Genomic DNA, 27,888 nt, shown 5'->3' on the forward strand with positions numbered 1-27,888 from the left:
GAAAGGAATTCTGACAATTGGGAGCAACAGCAACTAACGGAAAAGGACATTGCTTTTTTTTAAAAAGGGAAGTTTTATTGATCATCAAGATAATACAATCATATCAAGATCCAATCCGGCCTCTACATAACTAGGATACACACAGCATATAGTAAAAAGAACAAAAAGCGACATGACAAAAAATCATGCCATAGCAAACTACAACGTACAACTTCATCTTCAGCTCCTTGCATCCTTCATTACCATAGCAACACCTGGACTTCGAATAAGGCCCCCAAGAGAACGCCACCAACATGGAAATGGTACGTGCACGCACAACCATTGCAGTGACCCAACTAATTAAGGCCATATCAAAGGTTTTCACCCTAGAGAGTAATTCTTCGGAATCCAAACAATGCCTTCAGCAAGGCTATTGCCAGATACAACCAATTAAGGTAAAACTTAGAATTTCTTCCTGGCACCGAAGAATTAGTACCGAACAAGTACCACATAGACAAAGTCACCTGGTGCTACTGCCCCTTCTTGCCAAGCCAATGCTATCAAACAAACCAGACTTGGCCCACTTCAAAAAGCCACGAACTCCAAGTCTTGCAAACCATCTGTAGCCTCGTCTGCCGTGAATACCATGCTACAAAGTAGCCAATATGGATACGTGCATAGTCCACAGGAACGAAGTGCAGATGGAACCCGTCTTCGGAGTAAGAGAATCCACAGATTGAAGCCAAGATGACACGAGCCTCTGGAACTGTGTGGAAGACACAGGCAAAAATAGGATGAAGATGTCTTCGCTAGAAGTAGTTGCGAAACCCGGAGCTAGCCTCTCCGTCGTCGAGCCGGAGGCCCTCACGACGAGGAACAGCTGCACCCGGGAGGAGCCCCGCCCGCCACCGCAGGACCAGAGCAATCCCGCCCGCCAGATCCGCACACCTGGACGCCAGATCCGGCCGTCGAGGCCGTGGAGTCAACGGGGACGAGCGCGCCGCCGCCGGAGGATCCGCTGGAGGATGGCCATGGGAGATCCGGGCAAGGGAACACTGGATCCGCCCCCCGCGAGCCTGGATCTGTAGCTCCGGCCGACCAGCCTGTGCATCCCCTCCACTACTCGAAAACCCGCGCTCCGAACCTCCACGAACTGGGAGGAAGAAAAAGATCCCTACCGCTGCTTTTCTTGCCCTCCGCCGGGCTTCCGGCGTCAAGCTTCGGCGGCGGTGGGTCTGGAGATGGTGGGGGAGAGCCTGCCGGCGGCGTGCTGAATTCGGTAAAAAAAGTCTTTGCGCCCAAATCGTGATTACATTACACACACTCTGTCAACTGATGCTGTGTGAGCAGGGGAGGAGCCAATGATTTCAAAATGTCACACACACCAAGCCATCTACGACACGTCGTTCGGCGACACGTCGTTCGGCAAGTACGATACCTGCGAGCTGGCCAGCAACGCGCGGGGATGCGGAGGCGCCGCCGCGATGGTCACATTGGTCTCTCCACACGCGCCGCTGCGGGAGTGGACCATAAACACTACCAAAAACTATTTGTAAGGGAGGGTAAAACTTATTTTAAGGAATGGATTTTACACCTGATTCTAATTTTGGCTGCTAAAATTGTATTTTTAGTGCTAGGTAACGCACCGTCCTTAAAAATGATTTTTAGGGGCGGATCATGGCTCGATCCGCCCCCGAAATCGAATAAAAAAAAAAAAAATGGGCGGCAGCTGCTCCCCGTGCCTGGCCATCAGATCTGCACCGTAACTGGCCTCCGGAGCAGTGCTGCCGCCCCTGACCGTCGGTGCCGCGGCCCCGCGTCGCGCCAGGCCATGGAGCCACATGCCGCCGTGCCCGGCTCCCCGAGCTGCGGTGCCGGGCCCATGCCACCGAGCCAGCCGAGGCCCTTGGAGCAGAAGACCCATAGATTCGCGTTGCTGCAGCCGCATCAACACCTCCGCCGTTCGATCCGTGCGCGCCGCCACCGGATCCGATCGCGGGGAGGGTCGGGGAAGATGGCTGCCGGCAGATCTAGGCCAGGGTCGCGCGCCTCCCATGCCGCCCCTCACCTGCCAGCGCCGTGGGCTCGCGTCGTGCCAAGCCAGGGACCCGCATGCCGCTGCCTCCTGCTTCCATGGCTCCACGCCTGGTAGCAGGAGCCGTGCCGCTGCCCCCTGCTGCCACGGCTTCGGGCCAAGGCGCCATGCGCGCGGCCGTGCGCCGCAGCCACTCCCGCGGCCCCATGCCACCCGGCTTGCGGTTCCGCCCCGCCGTGCGCGCCGTCGGGTGAGGCGAAGCAGGAGGTCGACGGCCACGCTGTCGGCGGTGGTGTCGCCCAGGAGGAGCAGGTGGCTGTGCGAGAGAGATGAGGAAGAGTCGAAGAGATAAGGCAGCGTCTGAGATGGGAAGAAGTGAAAACAAGCTGGGAGGAGGGATGGGTGGGCTCGATGATCCTTCATTTATTTATTTCTAGGAGCGGGTGAGGGGGTGACCCGTCTCTAAAAATATATTTTTAGGGGCTAATCGATTGCTACTGTATCTTAGCTTCATTTGTAGCAACGGATCAAATTTGGGTTCGTCTCTAAAAAAAATTCAAGACGTTGTTAAATTTTGTAGTAGTGAAAGTTCTATTCTCGGAAGTACCTGGACGGCTTCAAGGCCATCAAGGTGAGTCCCGTCTCCATCCTGGAGCATGCGCCACAGTGCACAACCCGGCTCAACGTCCCGGCGAAGGTGATCGAGCTCGGCGGGCTCAACGGCAACTACGTACTGGCACGACTTCACCCGTGTCCTCGTCCCAACTGTTTATCGGCGCGCAGGGATTCAACGGGGAGGTCGAGGTCCATGTACAAGAGGATCTTCAGCCAGCTGCTCGTCGTCAACCTGCTGCCTTTCTGGGTCGACAAGTACAAGAGGATCTTTAATTAGGTCTCGCGCCACGACATCGTTGACTTTGACCGGGACGATGGCTCCCGTTCACCATCGACCCATCTAAGGACGCCATCGGCGGCGTCTACACCATGGTGGACTTACCAAGTTCTTGAGACAATCCTACTCCCTGCTACGCGGCCGGCGGATATCAAGCTCAGCAACGACGGCCCCCCAAGTTGTCGGGCGCGAATATGATGATCCTCGAGCAGACCAACAGCCAGAAATTCATCAATCTCGACAAGGTTATTGCTGCCGCGGAGGCCGCTGGGTTCGAGGTTGTTGGCAGCCAAATTTGGCAAAGTGCGCGGCCGATCGGTCGGACCGGTCGGGCCGTGTGGCGGAACCACCCAAAAGACTGGGCCCGGGTGCATGATCTTTGTTGCTAAGCAACTTTGACCCAATTTGACACGCACCGGTAGTTCCTCGAGTAAGGTCTCGATTAAAGCCACGCTATTCTAGGATCGCACAGACAACACTCACCCGAAGGTGAGCCCAGAGATTACAACACAGAGCATTTCATACATCATCAGAATTTGCAGCAGAAAGTATATTTATAACAAACCATGTTCAGAGTAGCGAAGTCCTACAAAGTTTCAAACTACACAAAATTATTCAAGTTCCATTATTGCAGAGGAATAAGTAAAACGACGACTAGCGAAACACGTGACGCATCGATAAAGCCCGTACGAAAAAGCGTCACTCAGTGGGAGAGTGGTTAGCTCCGGCTGAAGGGCCATCCCACTCAACAGACCAGCCCGGAGGCAAAGTACACAGCCAAGTCAGACTCGCAATCATATCTTCGAAGTTAGTACCTGAAAACAGTGCCACAAGCAAGACTGAGTATACTAATACTCAGCAAGACTTACCCGTCACCGGATATACCATAGTCCGATAACTAGACATGCAAGGCTTTTTGGTTTGTGGGGCTTGTTTTGCCAAAAACGCCACTAAGAGTTGATCCTTATTTTACAATTTTAACTTTGCCATATTCTAGTTGAATTAACTGTTCTAAATTTGCATCTAACTCTACACAAACATGCATGGTAGAGCAATCATTTAATCATACAACAGTATTATCATCATCATGTTCCACTTGTTACTTTATGTGACCGAAAACGTTAAGCAATCTCATGCCGTGAGAAGCGGACGATTCTGAATCGAATTTCAACCTGGCCAGGGGACCTAACGCACACGCATGGGGATCGACTTTGCTTTCGCCCACGCTACTGTTCCACTTTGTTTCCAGTCTGTGGATCCAGGTCACCCTCCCTGACTACAAAGTCCGGCCACTCTGCACTCGTATGTCCGGATAAAAATTAAAACCTACTTCTACCAAGAGAGTGAATGATCATTCCACTCACCGGTCCAATCATGTACTTAAGCTTACCGATTACCATATTTCTCGACATGTGGCTAGTACTTTCAAATGCTTAACGAAATAAGCCACACACCGCGATCTTAACCATTTTCGACTACACTAGCGGGGTATCACAACCCCACCCGTTGTCTTTATATTTGAGCTGAAGGTAAAGTCAGTCAATTCCTATATGCTCGCGAGAGGCAGAAAACCACTCGACTTCTACCGTTCCTAATTAGCGGTGCAACTAGTCGATAAAAAGATCCGGATGTCAAACATAGGTACCTAGGGATTATGCATCTAAGGTTTTCGATCAACGTCTAGAAAACATAAATGCGCAAATAAAATTATTACAACACATATGAATAGTTAGATGAATAATAACGTGGAAAATAATGGGTTATGCACCGGTGCTTGCCTTCTTGGGCACTATCAAACTGAGAGTCCTCTGGGGCTTGGCCTAGGTCTTGGTTCAAATTAGCACAGTTAAGATCAACATCCGACGCAACAAGAGGGTCTGATGGAATCAACTCGTAATCACCGTCGGTGAGATTAACTGTTTCTATATGCAATGCAAGATTTCATGGTTACAACATGTTGACACCGTTTTTTTGACACGTGTCAAAGAAGGTGATTTTTGTGAAGAGAAGGTGGCCGATTTGGAAGAAACCAAAAGATGCACAGTGTTGGAATCGGCCGATTGAGTCCGTCCGATGGACGAGAGGAATATATCGTGAAGATGCTGATTTGTCCGTTCTGGTGTTCGGCCGATGGATAGTTGCCGATGAAGTCAAGGAAGGAGGAGAGGATCCGGACTCTACGGGAATCTTGATGATTCGGTTGTAATATTTAAAGTAGTTTATCTTTAGATAGTCTTTTCTTTTAAGTCCAGTAATATTCGTCGTAATCGGCTAGGACTTGATAGCGCTAGGCTATAAATATGGGTTGTAAGGGACCGGAAAAACTTGATACACATCCAATACAACAAACTTTACAATTCCTTTGCACTTTTTCGGCGACTTCGCCTTTTTTCTTTTCTTTTTTCGACGAGTTCTTTCAAGTTGATCAAGAATGTCTCGCATTCGCGCGACTTGATTTGCTGGTGAATTTTTGTTTTACCGAGTATATTTGAACTTTAGCTACCGGGCGCATCGCTGTAGCTTCGTTCAAATCTATTCAAAAGTTATCGAGTTTATCTAGGTTTTAACTTCCGGGCGCATCGCTGTCATCTCGTCTAGATTTATTCACTAATTATCGATATCGGCTAGATTTATAGGTTTTCCTATGCTTTTTGGCCATTATCACATCTGAAAACATAATAGATCGGCTTTAGGTTTTGGAGTAACACTTTTGTTATCTTAAGAGTCGGTTTAGATTTGTTTTTAGCTCACATCATCTGAGTTACACATTCGTAGCTTAGATCTTGTCAAACATACACGATCGGCTATTCAAAGCCAGTTTTATCATTTAGTGCATCGGCTGACCCTGCCGATGTGCTCTTTTACTACGCGCTTGCATTTAATATCTTTTTGTCATCTATAGTATCGGCAAAGCTTGCCGATACGCCCATCTGAGAGATATTCGGAATCCCAGCCGATACGCTCTCAAATTTGACTTTGTTTTCTCCCTTGTCAATTTCAGATCAAATTGACTGGCACGCTTGGTTGACTTTCCGTGACTCGGCGAACACTTGTCCTCGGATTCCAGTGTGTTGATTTTTGCGTCAACACAACATGATAAATGATTTCTTTCCTTCACAATAAAGTTGTAGTCCAACAAAAAGTTAACTTAGTGATGATCTTTATGATTTCATTTCCTGGGCAGTCATTTATGGAGTAGTACTTGTAGTTAACTAACTTCATGAATGAGTGTGTGGGGTGGGTTCCGTTTCTAGAGTTAAAACATAACATATGTTCACAATTTCATAATAGAAAATCTACTCATGAACTAATGATAAAAAAATTATGTAGAATAGCTCAGACAATTTAGCATCTACTGTATAAATTTCAGCATCTAACAACAAGGCATTTAAACATGAAAAATCATGCAAATAGATTATCATAGAGACTTCACAAATTTGCACAGAATGATAGGCATGGTTTCTGGTGCTACAAAATTTATAGCAGCATCTAGATATTATATACTCAGTTCTGTAATGTTTCCAGATTTTATATACTCATGCATCAGGAGCTATAAATTAACAAAACTAACAAGGTAGCGAAAAAAATAAATTCCACAAAGAGTTAGGCAAAGTTTATGAATCTTAAAATTCTACCAGAACCTAGATATGGCCTAAACATGTTCCAGAAAAATTATCAAGCATTATTTCTACAAGATTAATTACTTATGCATTTAACTTTAGATGAACTTATATATTCATTCGAGATTCGAGATGATTAGTGTTTCATGTGAAATTTTTACCACAGGAACTATTAACTCTATCTAAGAACATGTCCAAAAATCATTATCAGATATGAACTATTTCATCCAGAACAAAAATAACAAATCTAGACATGATATACCAAGCATGATTTATAACTGCAGCAATACTCAATAAATAGAGTTCAAACTTTGCATGCATGATTACATGACTAAAACAAAGATCCAGAAATAAATCTAGATTTTTCTAAGCATAGGAACTATATATCATGAATTTAGTTGGTAAAACAAGCATCAAACATAATATATAACAAAGTAGATCTAAAATTTCTCAAACTTATGGGTCAGCAAGATTGCAGTCACATGTTAATCCAGAAAAATTTTCAGAGCTAGAACATGTCCAAGTTTTTCAAACATTAATATATGAAGTTCACTAGTTGATCTAAGAATCTTGGTCATTTAAGCAAGTTAACAGATCCAAACAGATCTCATCTTTTTACCAGAAGCTTAATACTCTACCAGGATTAACATATCAAAAAATCAAGTGCATCCAGTGAACAAAACTACCAGAACATTTATGGGGTGTTTATTTTATTCTTTTTCATAGATTAAAATGTGGATGGATTCTGAAGATTTGCATGTAACAAAACTTGTAGATTTCATTGTAAGGGTTCCAGAACATTTAAGTTTGCATTTTTACAATTTTTGTATGATTTGTTATGCATTTTTGAATTTCACTGCAATACTCAGAAAACTTGCACTTAGCCCCTTAAACAAAAAATAAAAATTACAACCGGGTCCTTCGCCGGCCTTCTCCGTAGCCGCACCTTGCCGGTGGTGTTCTGCTAGGCAGGGCTTACCGGTGCTGCGACTGGGAGGCACGTGGCGTAGTGGAGTTCGAGAGCTACCTACCAGTACCAGTGTTCAAGGCTGGGGTGGTCGGAATCGAGTTCGCCGGCGTGAATGGCGGCGGTGGCGTTCAGGTCGCCAGCGTTGTGTGCGAAGGAAGGCTCGGGGTGGTCGAACATCGAGCGCACGAGCACCGTGAGGGCTTGAGGAAGCTGTTGGGGGTAGATCTCGTGCTCGATTGTCGCCGGAATCGGCCGGTCCACGGCGAACCGGGGGCTGACCGGCGAAGGCACGATTGGGCAGCATCGCGGTGGTGGCTTTAGGTGGGTTTTCGGGCGTGCGTGAGCTTCACTGGAGCTAGGAGAGGCTGCTGGTGAGGTCGGATGGGGGGAATGTGGGTCGGGGGTGGCCTGTCCATGTGAGCTCGAGCTCGACGGGGATGGCGGACAGCGGAGAAAGGGGAAAAGAGAGGGGTCGCGCGACTGCGGGGGCTCTGATCCTATTTATAGGCTAGAGGGCTTGGAGGCGAAGCAAATGAGCTCTAGGGGAGGTCAGACCGGGCCAGAGGCGCTCGGCGGTGAGGTGGCGGCTGGAGGAGCGGCGCTGCGCATCGCGGGGCGGCGTGGCAAGCGCCCAAGTGTCCAGGGACACGTGTGTGCGTGAGGAAAGGCCAAGGGGCCGTCTAGGTGTCCCTGGCGTGCTCTCCTGGGTCCAGTTGGCCGCGGACGCGCCGTGGACGAGGTCCACCGGCGGCGTACGAGCGGGCAGCGGCGAGACAGATAGGGAGATGGAGGTAGGGACCGGTTTGTGATTTCTAAGAATTTTAGGGACCATTTTGTAAACTAAAATTATCTTTATCTTCCCGGCTCAAATGAAAAAGTGTTGAATACCAAACTTGTGTAACTTTTCAAGATCTACAACTTTTGTTTTAGGCAAATTTTCATTTGATGTTCACATTTTGAGCTAATTCATAATTCCAAACTTGCAATAAAGGGCTTTGATTTCTGTTTGATTTTTTATTGGATTTGGCTAAAACTTGAATTAAGCACATGTCATTTAAGGTACCAGCTGCAACCCAAACTTATTTTTGTGCATGTTTTTAACCTTGATTTGAGTATGTTTTAATTATCATTGCTCTCACATTCAATATCCAAATGTGTAGTTTGAATTGTATTTGACTGTTTCTTTCTGAATTAAATTTTCCAACTCCCTTCTATGATTTATTTGAGTTAAGTGGATTGGATTTTAGTGCACAGACAACAGAGGTGTCACAGCCTACCCCCCTTAAAAAGAATCTCGTCCCGAGATTGGATGATTGGAATTAGAGACAGAGAATAAGGTACCTGAGGTAGAGCTAAGAAAACCCGGGTATTGTCGATTGAGATAATCTTCCGTCTCCCAGGTGGCTTCTTCTTCAGTGTGGTGAGATCACTGAATTTTATATATTTTTACCATCTTTTGATGAGTACCTCTGTCTTTTTGATCCAAGATTCTGAGTGGATATTCAACATAAGAGAGATCGGGTTCCACCAAGATTTCCTATTGATTGATGATTTCGGTCGGTACTCGGACGCATTTCTTGAGTTGGGATATGTGGAAAACATTGTGGATGGCTGCGAGTCGTGAAGGAAGTCGCAGTTGATAAGCCACTGGTCCACATTCTTCAATGATCTCATATGGCCCGACATAGCGAGGTGCTAATTTACCTTTGACTCCGAAGCGTTGAACGCCTCGAGTTGGTGAAACTCGTAAGTAAACATGATCAACGACATTGAACTTCAAAGGTTTTCTCCGCTGATCAAAATAACTCTTTTGCCGGGACTGGGCTGCTCGGAGATTTGCTTGTACTACTTCTACCTTCTCCCCAGCCTCGACCATTAATTCTGGTCCAAATATTTTGCATTATCCAGTCTGGGACCAACTCAAAGGAGTTCGACACCGTTAGGGATGCAAGTGGGCTAGCCCGCGAACCCACATATATGTTAAATTTTCGCGAGTTATTGTGGCAACCCACTTAATTAAGCCTATATGTGGGCTTTGCGGGCTGCCGCTTGCATCCCTAGACACTGTTGACCATACAAGGCCTCGAATGGTGCCATCTTCAGACTGGCCTGATAGCTGTTGTTATAAGAAAACTTAGCCAAGGCCAAGCATTTGTCCCAATTCTTATCATAATCGATGACACATGCTCGAAGCATGTCTTCGAGAATTTGATTCACCCTTTCGGTCTGTCCGTCAGTCTGTGGATGGTAAGCTGAGCTTCGAATTAATTTAGTTCCGAGAGCCTCCTGGAGCTGCTCCCAAAACCTTGCCACAAACTGAGTACCACGATCTGAGATAAAGGTTTAGGTACACCGTGCAGACAGACAATTTGATCGATATAGATCTCAGCATACTTCTTAGCTTGATATTCAGTATGCATCGGAATAAAATGGGCGGTTTTTGTGAGCCTGTCGACAATAACCCAAATGGAATTATGATGCTGAGAGGTATTGGGTAAGCCCACAATGAAATCCATACTGATATCTTCCCATTTCTAGGACGGAATTGACAGAGGTTGGAGAGTTTCAGCAACTTTCAAGTGACTAGCTTTCACTCTCTAACATGTGTCACACTCTGCGACATATTTTGCAATTTCTCTTTTCATTCGAGTCCACTAGAAATTTTGTCTGAGATCTTGGTACATCTTGGTGCTACCCGGATGAATGAAAAATTTAGAGATGTGTGCTTCATCCAAAATTTGTTTCCGCAGCTCATGATTTTTGGGAACGACTAGGTGATCCCGAACCACAAGATTCCTTTATGGTCCACACGGAAACACTTGTATTTATTTTCGCCTTCTAATACTTTCTATTTGATGATTCCGACACTCTTGTCATGCAATTGTGCCATGATGACTTGGTCATGAAGTGCCAGTTCCACAGAAATATGAGTCAGCGAACCCTGAGGAATAATCTCCAATTTCAGCTTTTGCATTTCAGCACACAATGAGTCGTTGTATGATTCCGCTAACAGGCAGTTGCAGTGAACCTTGCGACAGAGCGCATCGGCTACGACATTGCCTTTGCCCGGATGATAATGCACTTCCAGGTCATAATCTTTGATTAATTCCAGCCATCTTCGTTGCCTCATATTCAGCTCACTTTGGGTGAAAATGTATTTGAGACTCTTATGGTCGGTGTATATATTGCAATGAGTGCCCATAAGATAGTGTCTCCAAATTTTGAGAGCATGAATAACCGCTGCTAGTTCTAGATCATGAGTGGGATAATTTAGCTTGTGTGGCCGAAGAGCTCGGGAAGTATAGGCAATAACCCGATTGCCTTGCATTAGAACACAGCCAAGACCAGTACTCGATGCATCACAGTAAACATCGTAGGACTTGCTGTTGTCAGGTTGAGCTAAGACGGGGGCGGTGGTTAGATGTGCTCTCAACGTGTGGAATGCTTCGTCGCACTTCGCATACCATTTAAATTTGATATCCTTCTTTAGCAGTTCCGTCATTGGCTTTGCAATTCTGGAGATGCCTGGAATAAATCTTGCGGTAATATCCCGTCAAGCCGAGGAAACTGCGAATTTGATGAACTAAAGTATGAGGTTTCCATCACTTCTTGTACCTTGTTGAGGTCAACTGAGATGCCTTCACTGGATATAGTGTGACCAAAAAATTTGACTATGTCCAGCCAGAATTCACACTTGGAAAATTTTGCGTACAGTTTATGATCTCTGAGGCGTTGAAGAACAATACGCAGATGTTGTTCATGTTCTGCCACGTTCTTGGAATAGATCAGAATGTCATCGATGAAAACCGCGACGAACTTGTCAAGTTCCGGCATGAATACCGAATTCATGAGATACATGAAATAAGCGGGAGTGTTTGTGAGACCGAAAGACATAACCAAATATTCATAGAGACCATATCTGGTTGTGAAGGCGGTCTTGGGAATATCGTAAGGTCGGATTTTAATTTGGTGATACCCCGAACGAAGATTGATCTTGGAGAAGAACTTTGCTCCAGCCAACTGATTGAACAGTACGTCAATGCGGGGAAGTGGATATTTATTTTTGATAGTTACCGCATTGAGAGGCCGGTAGTCGACACACAACCTCAGACTGTCATCCTTTTTCTTTACGAATAATGCTGGACAGCCCCAAGGTGAAGCACTTGGGCGAATAAAACCCTTGTCCAAAAGTTCTTGCAATTGGATTTTCAGCTCTGCCAGCTCCTTGGGCAGCATTCGGTATGGCATTTTTGAAATAGGTGTTGTACCAGGCTGTAGTTCAATGAAAAATTCGATATCCCGATCTGCTGGCATACCAGGCAAATCATCTGGAAAAACATCTGCATACTCACGGACTATGGGAATATCTTCGATACGAATATCTTTCATGGCATAAGCACAAGAGTTGTTGTATTGGTGGTGAGGTAAATATAGAATCTAATGACCATGAGTTTGAGAATTTATTTCAACGGCTCGGGAAGAGATATCGAATAGTACCCCATGTCTATTCATCCAGTCCATTCCTAGGATAACATCCATTCTTCTAGTGGTAATATGATTAAATCGGTTGAAATTGTTTTACTACCCAACTTAAGCGGTGTGGTTCTAACCATTTGGTTTGATGCAACTTTACCACTAGGAGTAGAGATCATGTATGAACCTTTGGTGTGACAAAAATTTAACCCAACTTTTGCTCAAATTTAGAACTAATGAAGCTATGAGATGCACCAGAATCGAACAAGATAATTGTGGGGTGATGGTTTATAGAGAATGTACCCGACATAATTGGTGCTCCTTCCGGAAGATCAGCTAAATTGGTGAAGTTATGTCGGCCTTGCCTGACTTGAACGGTTTGTTTCTTGCCCTTGTTCTGATCATTTCTGCGAAAAGCCTGCCCTTGATTTTGTCCCGCTTGAGGGCACATCTTTGCAAAGTGATTCGGGCTCCCGCATTTCAAACATCGATTATTATTGTCAGGGCGAGCGGCCTGCTGAAAATTCGGCCTAGGACCAGTCTGCTGCTGCTGCGGTGGAGCATAATGAGCTTGCTGAGGTGGTACGAATCGAGCCTGCTGCTGCTGTGGAGGCCAAATGACCCAACGCCCTGGCTGAGGGGCCTTCTGAGAGGGTGCAGCTGGAGTATTCTGCACAATGCGATACTTCGGTGCAGAGGCACTCGAGGGTCCAGCAGGTGCCTTGTGCTTCTTTTCAACATGATGGGCCGAAATGAGATCCTCCTGAGTGATGGCCAGATTTAGTAGATCATTGAAAGGGTCCGCATGGACAAGATTAAGCCTCTCCTGCAACTTGGTACTGAGGTCTCGACGGAAGCATTCACGCTTCTTAGCGACGGTATCCGCATGATGACCAGCATACTAACATAAGTGATTGAAAGCCTGGGCATACTGCAATACAGTTCGAGTGCCCTGAGTTAATGCCAAGAACTCATTGAGTTTCCGATCAAGAAGACCAGCCGGAATATGATGAGCCCGAAAAGCATCCTTGAACTCATTCCAATTAACCACATGATCAGCCGGTAGCATTCCGTGGTAATGATCCCACCACATTCGAGCTGATCCGCAAAGTTATTGCGCGGCATAGCGAGTCTTGTTCGCTTCAGAACAAGGAACAGACAACAAAGAAAACTTGGATTCCATTGTGCGAATCCAAGCATCCGCATCAAGTGGCTCATCCGCTTTGGTGAATAGCGGGGGCTGTGTACTAAGAAAGTCTTGGTAGCTCGCCTCTTGCGGTTGATGAGCGTGATACCCACCTCGCTGCTGCTGTTGAGCTTGCACTAGCTGCCGCAAGGTTTCAGTTTGAGCGGCTAGGACTTCCGCAATGCCCGGTGGTGGAGGAGGTGGAGGCGGATTGCCGTTTCCTCCGGCTCCAAAGCCACTGGGACTACCTTGAGTTGAACCAACCATCTGAAACGTGAGTAGTTTGCATTAGGCTCAACATTTTCAACATTTCAATGGAAACATACAACTCAAGACATGAATCGAAGAATAGGAATTGCATAAATTGCATTACACAGAAAAACTGTCGATACGAAAAAGCGCATAACAGGAGTTATGTGCATGATATGGACTTGAAATTTTTACATGAGATATATAATTTCATGAGCTACAACTTTGATAGTCAACGAAAAGTCAGATCCCCAGAGTAAGTTAGTCGAAAAATTCAATTACTACTCCTTTGGTTTTCTGGTTTACAGAATATAGAGCCTCTGTATTTTGCGTATATCTCCTGCTGTATACATCCGTGTGGGCTGAAATTTGGTGATAATTTAGATGATGAAATTTGGAACAACTTCGGTATTCAAATCACAAGCTAATTCGGAAAGGAAGTAAGGATAAAAATTCGAACTAGCTGCTGCATTCAGCTTTTCACAATCTGCCAACACCTTACATAAGTAGTATTAGAGGTTCATTACATCCATCATCTTCTCACTTCTACTTGGTTACTTCTAACATCAATACTAAGTGGTTACTCAACTCTGAGTTAGCCTAGTAGCCTGTGATCCAAAATTTAGGCTACACTAAGAGGAGTTTACAGAAGTCAGGAACAACGCCTCGGTCTACATGTTGACCGACACCTCGCTCACTGCGGAAGAGTGGGTCCCGACCGGTGCGGGCTGCGGTGCTTGCTCCTCGAAGTCCATCTTCGAAACACCCTGGATCTCCTAGGGCTCGTCCTCACCATCCACCTGCATCTCGCCGGGTGGTGCGTGAAGGGCGTCCTGCGCGTGCTGCATCTGGTGGAGCTGCCCCTGGGCGTCGTCGAGGTCAAGCTGAAGGTTGTGGAACTGGTCCTCAAGAAACTGGAGCATGGCGTCATGGTCCATCACCATGTCCTAAAGCTCTTGGACCTGGCTCTCGAGCTGGGTGATCAGAGCACCCCTGCTCTCGAGCTCGTCGCTGGCCTCACGAAGCTACTTGTCCCTCAGCTGGACGGTCAGGTGTAGCGCCTGAGCCTGGTCAACAAGCTGAGCGGTGGCCTGGCTCTGGAAGGTCTGGAGATGGTAGAGTGCGTCCAAGCACAACGCGGTCGTCCGGAGTGCTCCGACGGGGTCGAGGGTGGCAACCGTGGCCACGTTGGCCATCCTGTCGCGCCAAAGTGGGTCGGCCGGGTCGTGTACGGGGAACAACTCGAACGTGGACAGAACAACCTCCAACGGATGCTGTGAGCAGAAGGCGATCATCGCCCTCATAGCTGTGGTCTCCCAAGTGTCCAGCAAGTGGTGGCCGATCACCTGGGTCACGATCGGCTCCCCCCGTTAAGCGGGTGCTGCGGGATCACCATCGTAACTCTGCAGCGACGCACCCCGCTCTCCACAAAGTCGTGGCCCTCGTAGAGCGGTGGCTGGGGATATCCGGCTGCACTCAAGAGCTCCTAGAGATGGCGAGGAAGTCCGTCCCAGTGCAAACAAGCTGAATGCACGTGCCTCTACTCGTCGATCACCACCAGCTCGTCCATCTGTCCCAACAAAAGACCGATGGATCAGCTGATAGTCAAACAAGGAATGGCTGATTCTGGACAGTTAAAGAAATTTACCAAAATGATAGATAACATGCTCCGAAAATTCTAAAAAATTTACAGAAGATGCCTAGCGTAGTGGGGAACATTACATCTAGTCATTTCTAAGGCCAGTTCAGATCCTAACAAGGTGATATATTCAGGGTTTTGAAACAATGACAAACCAGAAAACAGATTGTCCAAAGAGGGTGAAATTTGACCATATCTACCAAAACATTTGACCAAGATAATTCAAAATTTTGCAGTAAGTTCTTCATCAAGTTACCTACAACTTTCATGTTGTACGATTTTTCAAGTGAGTGACTTAAGATGGTTGAAACATTCAGTTTAGACTGATTGCTCCAAATTGACAGATTTGCAGAGGGTTACTATAAATTCAAAAACACTATGGTTGGAAGCTTCAAAAATTCTCAAAGTTTTACAGTAGTTTGGTAATTTATGTAGTTATATTTAATCTTACAGACCAAACTTGATTTGAGGAGATCTTCATATTTTAAAAATTCGAGGGAACCAGCATTTCCAGATTTCACAGATTACCTAGACTATCCTTAGGACTGGATTTTTAAACTTTTTGATTGCGATTTCTTTCAAATGTTTCTTTGCTTGATTTAGGGATGAATGAAGATTCTAATCGTCTTCACCAAAGAAAATAAATTATGAAGTTAGTTTACGGTGGCATACTTAATATGTCTCTCGTTATATAACTACTCGACATAACTAACTAGTCTAGGATTCAAGCATACATCATCGAAACAACATATTGACTGAGTACCGTCTTTGACGGGGAATTGAATTCCAATTTTGAACCATTACTCCACATATATTCAACCTATGGTTGGTATATGGGCAGCAGCTCAAGTAGGCCACTGCTTGAGCTCCAGATCACCGACAGGAAGGTCAGACTCCCTCAGCTAATTGAGCAAGCATACCTCCGCGGCGACGATTGTAGTTGCAGAATTTAAATTGTGGAATTTAAAGACTGAAAAGTAATGTGCTGGAAGTTAGCCATACAATATAAGCCACCTGATTATACCCATAAGATCCCATAGGTCTTTATGTTCTAGACTTGTCCTTGGAGATCCTAGACTTTTCAAAAACATAAGTAGTTTTGATGTCAAGTTTTAATTTGTTGTTTAGAAAATAGAGGCTGCCATTTCTGATAGGCTGTCTACGAGGTCTGATGCCAGCTGTGGCGGAACCACCCAAAAGACTGGACCCGGGTGCACTGATCTTTGTTGCTAAGCAACTTTGACCCAATTCGGCATGCACCGGTAGTTCCTCGAGTAAAGCCTCGATTAAAGCCATGCTATTCCAGGATCGCACAGACAACACTCACACGAAGGTGAGTCTAGAGATTACAATACAGAGCATTTCATACATCATCAGAGTTTGCAGCGGAAAGTAAATTTATTACAAACCATGTTCAGAGTAGCGAAGTCCTACAGAGTTCCAAACTACACAAAATAATTCAAGTTCCATTATTGCAGCGGAAGAAGTAAAACGACGACTAGCGAAACACGTGACGCATCGATAAAGCCTGTACGAAAAAGCGTCACTCAGTGGGAGGGTGGTCAGCTCCGGCTGAAGGGCCATCCCACTCAACAGACCAGCCCGGAGGCAAAGTATACGGCCAAGTCAGACTCGCAATCATATCTTCGAAGTTAGTACCTGAAAACAGTGCCACAAGCAAGGCTGTGTATACTAATACTCAGCAAAACTTACCCATCACCGAATATACCATAGTCCGATAACTAGACATGCAAGGCTTTTTGGTTTGTGGGTTTGTTTTGCCAAAAATGCCACTAAGAGTTGATCCTTATTTTCAGATTTTAACTTTGCCATATTCTAGTTGAATTAACCATTCTAAATTTGCATCTAACTCTACACAAACATGGTAGAGCAATCATTTAATCATACAATAGTATTATCATCATCGTGTTCCACTTGTTACTCTATGTGACCGAAAACGTTAAGCAATCTCATGCCGTGAGAGGCGGACGATTCCGAATCGAATTTCAACTTGGCCAGGGGAACCTAACGCACACCTGTGGGGATTGACTTCGCTTTCGCCCACGCTACTGTTCCCCTTTCTTTCCGGTCCGTGGATCCGGGTCACCCTCCCCGACTACAGAGTCCGACCACTTGCAACCGTACGTCCGGACAAAAATTAAAACCTACTTCTACCAAGAGGGTGAATGATCGTTCCACTCGCTGGTCCAATCAGGTACTTAAGCATACCGATTACCATATTTCTCGGCATGTGGCTAGTACATTCAAATGCTTAACAAAATGAGCCACACACCGCGACCCTAACCATTTTTTACTACACCAGCAGGGTATCACAACTACACAACCCCGCCCGTTGTCCTTATATTTGAGCTGAAGGTAAAGTCAGTCAAATTCTATATGCTCGCGAGAGGCAGAAAACCACTCGACTTCTACCGTTCCTAATTAGTGGGGCAACTAGTCGATAAAAAGATCCGGATGTCAAACATAGATACCAAGGGATCATGCATCTAAGGTTTTCGATCAATGCCTAGAAAATGTAAATGTGCAAATAAAATTATTACAACACATATGAATAGTTAGATGAATAATAACACGGAAAATAATGGGTTATGCACCGGTGCTTGCCATCTTGGGCACTGTCAAACTGAGAGTCCTCTGGGGCTTGGCCTAGGTCTTGGTTCAAGTTAGCACAGTTAAGATCAACGTCCAACGCAGCAAGAAGGTCCGATGGAATCAACTCACTAATCACCGTCGGCGAGATTAACCGTTTCTATATGCAATGCAAGATTTCATGGTTACAACATGATAAATGATTTTTTTCCTTCACGATAAAGTTGTTGTCCAACAAAAAGTTAACTTAGTGATGATCTTTGTGATTTCATTTCCTGGGCAGTTATTTATGGAGTAATACTTGTAGTTAACTAACTTCATGAATGAGTGTGTGGGGTGGGTTCCGTTTCTAGAATTAAAACATAACATATGTTCATAATTTCATAATAGAAAATCTACTCATGAACTATTGATCAAAAATTTATGTAGAATAGCTCAGACAAATTAGCATCTACTATATAAATTTCAGCATCTAACAACAAGGCATTTAAACATGAAAAATCATGCAAACTGATTATCATAGAGACTTCACAAATTTACACAAAATGATATGCATGGTTTCTGGTGCTACAAAATGTACAGAAGCATCTAGATATTATCTAATCATTACTGTACTTTTTTCAGATTTTATATACTCATGTATCAGGAGCTATAAAATTAACAAAACTAACAAGCTAGCAACAAAAATAAATTCCACAGAGAGTTAGGCAAAGGTTATGGATCTCAAAAGTTTACCAGAACCTACATATGGCCTATACTTGTTCCAGAAAAATTATCAAGCATTATTTCTACAAGATTAATTACTTATGCATTTAACTTTAGATGAACTTGCATATTCATTCGAGATTCAAGATAATCAGTGCTGCATGTGAAATTTTTATCACAGAAAATATTAACTCTAACTAAGAACATGTCAAAAAATCATGATCAGATATGAAATATTTCATCCAGAACAAAAAAAAAACAAATCTATACATGATATACAAAGCATGATTTATAACTGTAGCAATACTCAATAAATAGAGTTCAAACATTGCAGGCATGATTACATGACTAAAACAAAGATCCAGAAATAAATCTAGATTTTTCTAAGCACAGGAACTATATATCATGAATTTAGATGGTAAAATAAGCATTAAACATAATATATAATAAACTAGATCTAACATTTCTCAAACTTATGGATCAGCAAGATTACAGTCACATGTTCATCCAGAAACATTTTCAGAGCTAGAACATGTCCATGTTTTTCAGCATTAATACATGAAGTTCACTAGTTGATCTAAGAATCTTGGTCATTTAAGCAAGTTAACAGATTCAAACAGACCTCATCTTTTTACCAGAAGCTTAGTACTCTGCCAGGATTAACATATCCAAAAATTAAGTGCATCCAGTGAACAAAACTACCAGAACATTTATGGGGTGTTTATTTTATTCTTTTTCATAGATTAAAATGTGGATGGATTCTGAAGATTTGCATGTAACAAAACTTGTAGATTCCATTGTAAGGGTTCCAGAACATTTGAGTTTGCATTTTAACGATTTTTCTATGATTTGTTATGCATTTTTGAATTTACTACAATACTCAGAAAAACTTGCACTTAGCCCCTTAAATGAAAAAGAAAAATTACAACCGGGTCCTTCGTCGGCCTTCTCCACAGCCGCACCTTGCCGGTGGTGTTCTGCTAGGCAGGGCTTACCGGTGCTGCGACTGGGAGGCACGTGGGGTAGAGGAGTTCGAGTGCTACCTACCAGTACCGGTGTTCAAGGCTGGGCTGGTCAGAATTGAGTTCGCCGGCGTGAATGGCGGCGGTGGCGTTCGGGTCACCGGCGTTGTGGGGAAGGAAGGCTCGGGGTGGTCGAACGTCGAGCCCACGAGCATCATGAGGGCTTGAGGAAGCTGTTGGGGTAGATCTCGTGCTCGATTGTCGCCGGAATCGGCCGGTCCACGGTGAGCCGGGAGCTCACCGGCGGCGGCGCGATTGGGCGGCAGCGCAGTGGTGGCTTTAGGTGGGTTTCCGGGCGTGTGTGAGCTTCACTGGAGCTTGGAGAGGCTACTGGTGAGCTTGTATGGGGGAATTTGGGTCGGGGGTGGCCTGTCCGTGTGAGCTCGAGCTCGACGGGGAAAAGAGAGGGGTCGCACGACTGCGGCGGCTCTGATCCTATTTATAGGCTAGAGGGCTTGGAGGCGAAGCAAATGATCTCTGGAGGAGGTCGGACTGGGCCAGAGACGCTCGGCGGTGAGGTGGCAGCTGAAGGAGCGGCGCTGCGCATGGCGGGGCGGCGTGGCAATCGCCCAAGTGTCCAGGGACACGTGTGTGCATGAGGAAAGGCCAAGGGGTTGTCCAGGTGTCCCTGGCGGGCTCTCTTGCGTCTAGTTGTCCGTGGACGCGCCGTGGACGAGGTCCACCGGCGGCGTATGGGCGGGCGGCGTCGAAACAGAGAGGGAGATGGAGGTAGGGACCAGTTTGTGATTTCCAAGAATTTCAGGGACCATTTTGTAGACTGAAATTATCTTTATCTTCTTGGGCTCAAATGAAAAAGTGTTGAATACCAAACTTGTGTAACTTTTCAAGATCTACAAATTTTGTTTTAGGAAAATTTTCATTTGAAGTTCACATTTTGAACTAATTCATAATTCCAAACTTGCAATAAAGGTCTTTGATTTTTGTTTGATTTTTTGTTGGATTTGGCTGAAACTTGAATTTAGCACATGTCATTTAAGGTACCAGCTGCAACCCAAACTTATTTTTGTGCATGTCTTTAACCATGATTTGAGTATGTTTTAGTTGTCATGCTCTCACATTCAATATCCAAATGTGTAGTTTGAATTGTATTTGACTGTTTCTTTCTGAATTAAATTTTCCAACTCCCTTCTATGATTTATTTGAGATAAGTGGATTGGCTTTTAGTGCACATACACCAGAGGTGTCACAGGCCGACCAGTCAGACCGGTCTAAGTCCATGTAATCCAAGTCTGGTTAGATTTTTTTTGTAGAGTCTGTTTGTAACCCAATTTGGAAGGGGTATGTCTTCCACGGCCTTTAAATATAAAGGCCATGGCCGAATGAGGTCCTTCTACCCATTCAAATCAAAATCAAACTAATTTTTACTTTTTCCTCAAACCCTAGTTTTTCCAACCTTTGTGCTGTTCTTTGCTCGTATCTAAGGCATTCAAGGGCGTCTTGGGTGGTCTGCCGACTCCAAGACAACCCTAGATCTGCAAGCTCCGATGGGGTCCCTCCCGAGCTCGTGGCTTTAGGTCTTCACGAAGTAGCTCTGCGCCTGACCGGCCTGACCGGTTGGCGTGATCGGCCTGACCGATCGCCAGGGTACTTCGTCAGGTTGCGATTGTTGTGATCCTGCGCGTTCTTGCGCTTGTGCATTGGCCAATTCTGTGTCAACATACTTTTTTGCGACTCCGATGGGGAAAGATCTGAATTCATCGAACGCAATGACTGGTGAAAAGGTTAACCCCACCAAGGTAGATTCCACTCCAGTTGATGTCAAGTATGAGGACATACCTGAGGAGAGCCGCAAGCAATTCGAGGCTGCGCTCCAGAAGGAGCAGGAGGAGGCCAAGAAGAGATTGCTTGCATGTTTCAGGAAGACTCGGCAAGGCGTGTTCGAGAAGGATAAGTTCATCATGCCCACATTCTTACCGCCACCATCGAACCCATTTACTACGGCCACAACTGCTGCTTCATCTGCTTCCACTCCAAGCAATGTAAGTTTTACATTCGATTCCATTAAGCAGTTTGCTGAAGGCTTTTTGGGTAGATTTGAATAGTCGCAAAAGCTTACACAAAATTTACTTATCGACTTGAATCTACAAAATAGGGGAAAGAAACCTGTCAATGATTATTCTAACCTAACCCCTAATCCTAGTTTTTCGGCCGCACCAACAGAGAATTATCAGTATGGGATGCCACCGAATTACTTCGCGGGACAGACACCACCGCCAGGCTCAGTTCGGGGATGCTTCAATGGAGTTGACCATTGGAAGCAAGACCATTGCAATAGAGTTCTTCGTCTCCGAGGTGCAAGGTAACTTCAACCTCATACTTGGACGTAATTGGATTCATGCCAATCAATGTGTACCATCTTCCTTGCACCAGTTTCTTATTCAGTGGATCGGCGATGAATTTGAGGTTGTGCATGGTGATACATCCTCTTTCATTGGTGCCGCCGATTCTGAGCTCATTGGTGCGCATGATCACATCAAGTGTTTATCGGGCCTGGACTAGACCGATTACGACTTGATCAGTTGCACCAAGGAGGGTTTCGTGTCTGCTATTCTAAAGCCGATGGAGAATCGGCTATATTTACTTCTATGATGTAGCAGGGCAGCAAAATAGAGCCGACCGGTCAGACCGCTACCTCTAATCGGTCAGACCGGCTGACCGGTTAGACCGGTGCACTAGTCCGATCAGACCGGTCCAGCACAGACTAGCTGCAGCAGCGCATCGAGCACTATCGGCATAAGGCGAATGATATGTGCGAGGCCATTGACGACATCGGTGATTTTGATAAGTTAGGCCAAGGTTTTACGTTGTCTGATCCTTTAGAAAACGTAGACATTGGAGATGGTTCTATTTCTAGGCCGACTTTTGTAAATGCAAACTTATCAAATAATTGTAAAGCCGATTTAATAAAGTTATTAAAAGAATATATTGTTTGCTTTGCATGGGAATATTCTAAGATGCCCGGTTTGAGTCGTGATTTGGTTGAGCATCGACTGCCGATCAAGGCCGGTTTTAGACCTTATAAGCAACCTGCTAGGTGTTTTAATCCCGTTATGTATGACCGAATAAAGGAAGAAATTAATCGCTTATTAGATGCTGGATTTATTGGGTCTTGTCGTTATGCAGAGTGGATCTCTAATATTGTGGCCGTTGAAAAGAAAGATTCGGGCAAGATTAGAGTGTGCATTGATTTTAGAGATCTTAATAAAGCTACTCCTAAAGATGAATATCGTATTCCTATAGTCGATATATTGATCAATGAAGCTTCTAGACATCGGGTTATCAGTTTTCTTGATGGTAATGCGGGTTACAATCAAATATTCATGGCCGAAGAAGATACGTCTAAAACGGCCTTTAGATGTTCTGGTTTTGTTGGTTTATTTGAGTGGGTTGTTATGACTTTTGGATTAAAGAATGCTGGTGCTACTTATCAAAGAGCTATGAATTTGATCTTCCATGATTTACTTTGTATTATATTGGAGGTCTATATTGATGATATTGTGATTAAATCGGCCGGCTTGAGTCATCATTTAGCTGATTTAAGACTTACTCTAGAGAGGATGCGTCAGTATGGTTTGAAGATGAACCCGCTCAAGTGTGCTTTTGGAGTATCGACTGGAAAGTTCTTGGGCTTCATTATTAATGAGAAGGGTATAGAGATTGATCTAAAGAGAATTGAAGCCATGAAGAAAGTGTAGGCTCCTGCTTGCAAAAAAGACTTACAAAAGTTTCTGGGCAAAGTGAATTACTTGAGAAGATTTATATCTAATTTGTCCGGAAAGATAGATGCTTTTACTCCTATTCTTCGGTTGAAAGACAAAGCTGAATTTACTTGGGGGGCAGAACAGCAAGAGGCTTTTGAGAAGATCAAGAAATATTTGTCTTCACCACTAGTTCTCAAGGTGCCTAAGAGAGGTATTCCTTTTAGGCTTTATGTGGCTGCTGAAGACAAAGTTATTGGTGATGTTTTAACTCAAGAGACCAAAGGAAAGGAGTATATTATTCCATATGTGGGCCGACGACTTATTGATGCGGAGACAAGATATACATTTATTGAGAAATTGTGCTTATCATTATATTATGGTTGTACCAAATTGAGGCATTATCTATTATCAAGTACTTGCATAGTTACTTGTCAAACCAATGTTATTAAGCATATGCTACAAAAGCCGATTTTAAGTGGTAGAATCGGAAAGTGGGCTTATGCACTTGTTGAGTATGATTTGGCCTATGAATCTTTGAGAGCTATTAGAGGCCAAATTGTAGCGGATTTCATTGTTGAACATTGGATTAATGATGAGCATGATTTGGAAGTCGGCTATGTTACTAGCACACCATGGAAGTTGTTCTTTGATGTATCGGCTTGTGGTGATGGTCAAGGGATTGGTATTGTTCTTATTTCTTCGAATGGCACTATTTTTGAGTTCTCAAACCGATTGGAAGAAGAGTGCACGAATAATCAAGTTGAATATGAAGCACTTCTATTTGGTTTGGAATTCTTGGAATCAATGGGCATTAAGCATGTCGAAGCTTATGTTGATTCACTTCTGGTGGTGCAGCAAGTATCCAAGGTATGCCAATGCTAAAATGGATCTTTAAATGCATATATTGATAGATGCCTTGATATTATCTCTTGTTTTGAAGAATTCGTTATTCGACATATTCCAAGAGATAGTAATAAGAAGGCAAATACTCTGGCTCAGCAAGCATATGGCTATAATGTTACTATGAGATATTTTAACATGAGAAAGCCAATGTGAGTGGTAGCCGAGTTGCTGGTTCTGGACGAACCGGTCAGACCGGATGCTCCGACCGGTCTGACCGCCCAGACCGGTCTGACCGGTCCAGAGACCGGTCTGACCGGTTAGACTATTGAAAACAGCATGTCGGCCAATGCTTCCAAATCCAAAGGGAAGGCCCAGGTTGCTGATTGGAGGGTGCCTATTGTGACGTATTTGAAGGGCCCTGGTCATGGTGCAGAGAGGAATATTCGGCATTTAGCATTTAAATATATTTTGATTGACGATGAGCTTTATCGTCGGTCCGCCGAAGATGTGCTTCTTAAGTGTTTAGATTCTGACCAGGCCTGTGTTGCTATGGGGGAGGTTCATGAGGGCATCTGTGGTACACATCAGTCGGCTCCTAAAATGAGGTGGTTACTGAGGAGAGCCGGTTTTTATTGGCTGATTATGATGGTAGATTGTTTCAGATATTATAAGGGGTGTGAAGAATGTCAGCGATTTAGTAATGTTCAGCTAGTGCCTGCTGCGTTATTACATCCTATTATCAAGCCATGGCTATTCAGAGGTTGGGGGTTGGATTTCATTGGTCAGATTAATCCCCCTTCTTCAAAGGGACATCGCTTCGTGTTGGTTCCTACGGATTACTTCACTAAGTGGACCGAAGCAGTTCCTTTGAAGAATATGACACATTGGGAGGTAATTGAGTTTATTACAGAGCATATTATTCATACATTCGGTATTCCTCAAACTTTGACAACGGATCAAGGTTCATCTTTTATTTCAAAGGAGGTACATGATTTTGCCGAATTTTATAAGATTAAAATACTCAATTCATCTCCATACTATGCTCATGCCAATGGTCAGGCCGAGTCTAGTAATATGATCTTGATAAAGCTCATCAAGAAGAAGATAGAAGAAAATCCCAGGAGGTGGCATGAGGTATTATCTAAAGTATTGTGGGCTCATCGTATATCTAGACATGGTGCTACTAAGATTACTCCTTTTGAGCTTGTATATGGTCAAGAGGCCTTTTTGCCTGAGGTGAATCTGGACGCTTTTAGATTGGCTAAACAAAATGATCTTGTCATTGTTGATTACTATGACTTGATGATGGACAATAGTGATGAAGTAAGCGACAAGCGGTTACAAGCTTTGAAGGAAATTGAGAAGGACAAGCTTCGGGTGGCTAGAGCTTACAACAAGAAGGTAAGAGCCAAATCTTTTCAGGTTGCTGAGCTGGTATGGAAGACAATATTACCTCTTAGAATGAAGAGCAACAAGTTCGGCAAGTGGTCGCCAAGTTGGGAAGGGCCATACAAGATTGTCCAGGTTATCTTCGAGAATTCTTATATGGTGGAGACGATGTAAGGAGAATGTCTTCCGAGGGCTCTTAATGGAAGATACTTGAAGAAATATTACCCCAGCGTATGGCAAGATGTTTGAAGACGAAGGCGGCCGGTATAGAGTATCGCCCATTGCATTATTTTTAGCCTTGTACTTTCTATATAAATTCATGTATCTATAATACCTATAAAGTTAGTCCCCACTAAGAGTCATTAATTCTATTTCTCTCAACATGCAAGCTATCCACATCATCATCCACTAGGACCTTATCCCCACTAAGAGTCATTAATTATATTTCTCTCAACATGCAAGCTATCCACATCATCATCAACTAGGACCTTCTATTTATGCATTCTACCAATTTTCTTTGCACAATCGCAAAGTCACTATTGTAAGCCATCAATTCTAGCGCAAATAATTTCACCACAACAAACACACCTGAAAGGAGCTGAAGAAAACCAAAGGTCGTCACTGCAATACGAAGAAATCCAAAGATCGTCCCTGCAATCGAGTTTAAATAACTCCACTCCACCTCCAGCATGCCCTGCCCTACTCGGCAAGGTTGTTGCTAAGGGCACCGTCGACTTCATCTTCGGTAATGCCGCCGCCGTGCTGCAGGGTTGCAACCTCCATATTCGCCATCTGCTCCCCAACCAGAGCAGCATCTAGAAAAAATGAGATCAAAGGTCTTTGGTTTTGTTTTCGCTCATCTTCAAGGTGTTTGGTTTTCAATCTCTTTTTTATGGTTTTCTGATGGGGAGGAAAAGAGGTGGGCAAAGAATAATATAATAATAAGAATACAAGGATAAGGATTAAAGGGAGAAAAAGAAAAAGAAGAAGAAAAGAAAGGAGAAAAGGAAAAGGTAGAGAAAATAAACAGGAAAAGTTAAAATGAGAGAGAAAAAAATAAAAAGAAAAAATTGTCTCATACTTTATGAGTGCTATTTTGTCGTTAATCTTTTATTTTGCTAAAATAATCTTCTTTCTATATTTCAAGTCCCGCAGCAATGCAGGGGAATCACCTAGTTTAGGCTAGTTTCTGATACTGCTTTTTGGCTTGCAAAGCTCACCAAAAAGACAAGAGTGCGTATGTTGCAGCCAAAATTGGCAAAGTGAGCACCAGTCGGGCCGATCGGTCAGACCGGAGTGGCTCTGTGTAATCCGAGTCTAGTTAGATTTGCTTTGTAGAGTCCGTTTGTAACTCGATTTGGAAGGGGTACGTCTTCCCCGGCCTATAAATATAAAGGCCACGGTCTATTGAGGTCCGTCTACCCAATCAAATCAAAATCAATCTACTTTTTATTTTTTCCTCAAACCCTAGCTTTTCCAATCTTTGTGTTGTTCTTTGCTCGTCTCTACGGCGTTCAAGGGCGTCTTGGGTGGCCTGCCGACTCCAAGACAACCCTAAATCTGCGAGCTCCGACGGGGTCCCTCCCGAGCTCGTGGCTTTAGGTCTTCACGAAACAGCTCTGCGCCTGGTCGGTCTGACCAGTTGGCGTGATCGGTCTGACCAGTCGCTAGGATACTTCGTCAGATTGCAATCGTTACGATCTTGCGCGTTCTAGCACTTACGTGTTGCCCAATTCTACGTCAACAGAGGTGACGGTCGCTGGCCGTCCGAGGGCCACTTACGACGAGTCTATGGGGCCGGGCTCCCCAACTGCGTGTACCTGCCCGCTGGTGCCGTGCTCCTGCAGATGGGACTTTGGCGACCCCACCCGCGACATGGGACTCCAGTACATCGAGTACAGCGTCGCGGCCAACCAGAGCTCGCTGATGGACGTGTTCGGCAAGGACCACCCCCTGATCACGGCGCCAGGGCTATATATCGCCCGCGCGACAAAGCTCGAAGCCATTGCCTGAAGGCTGCCTTCTTCTTCCTCATGCTCCGGTGGGCGGCGGCGGCGAGCCAGGGGAGGGGGGGGGGGGCGGCGGCAGCGAGCTAGGGGAGGGGGAGCGGGTGGCCGGCGAGGGGTGGTTGGTGGGGGGAGCGGCCGCCGGCGAGTCCTCTCTGTTACTTTCTTGGGATCGAGGTTTCTTCCACCCCGGTGGGCAGTGGCCGGCGGCAGGGGTGAAGAGAAGTGGCGCGGCGGTGGCTGGGCGGCGCGGCGGCGAGAAAGGTTAGGGGCGGCGGCGGCGGCGCCGGGGGCGGCGCCGGAGCCGGGCGGTGGCGCGGAGACGGGGGAGGGCGTTGGTGGGCCGTGTGGGCCTTCTTCAGGCGATGGGTCTAGCAAATGTCGCCTGAAGCGACAACTAATCGGACCCCTGATCACGGACCCGTCGCCGTGCACATGAGCGGCTGGGGGAACGTGGCCGAATGGTACATGGGGAAGTAGTGCGGATCAACGTGGAGAGGTTGAGACCCGTTCTAAAACAGGCTATGGAGTACCTGCAGTAGTACGGT

At 45.1% G+C, this 27,888-nt stretch overlaps 1 pseudogene; it reads left to right on the top strand.

The window, feature by feature from the left end:
- Window positions 1-27,882, top strand: LOC120669781 (annotated as a pseudogene).
- Window positions 27,883-27,888: the final 6 nt, after the last annotated feature.

The sequence above is a fragment of the Panicum virgatum genome, chromosome 4N (assembly GCF_016808335.1).
Source record: "Panicum virgatum strain AP13 chromosome 4N, P.virgatum_v5, whole genome shotgun sequence".
Lineage (NCBI taxonomy): Eukaryota > Viridiplantae > Streptophyta > Magnoliopsida > Poales > Poaceae > Panicum > Panicum virgatum.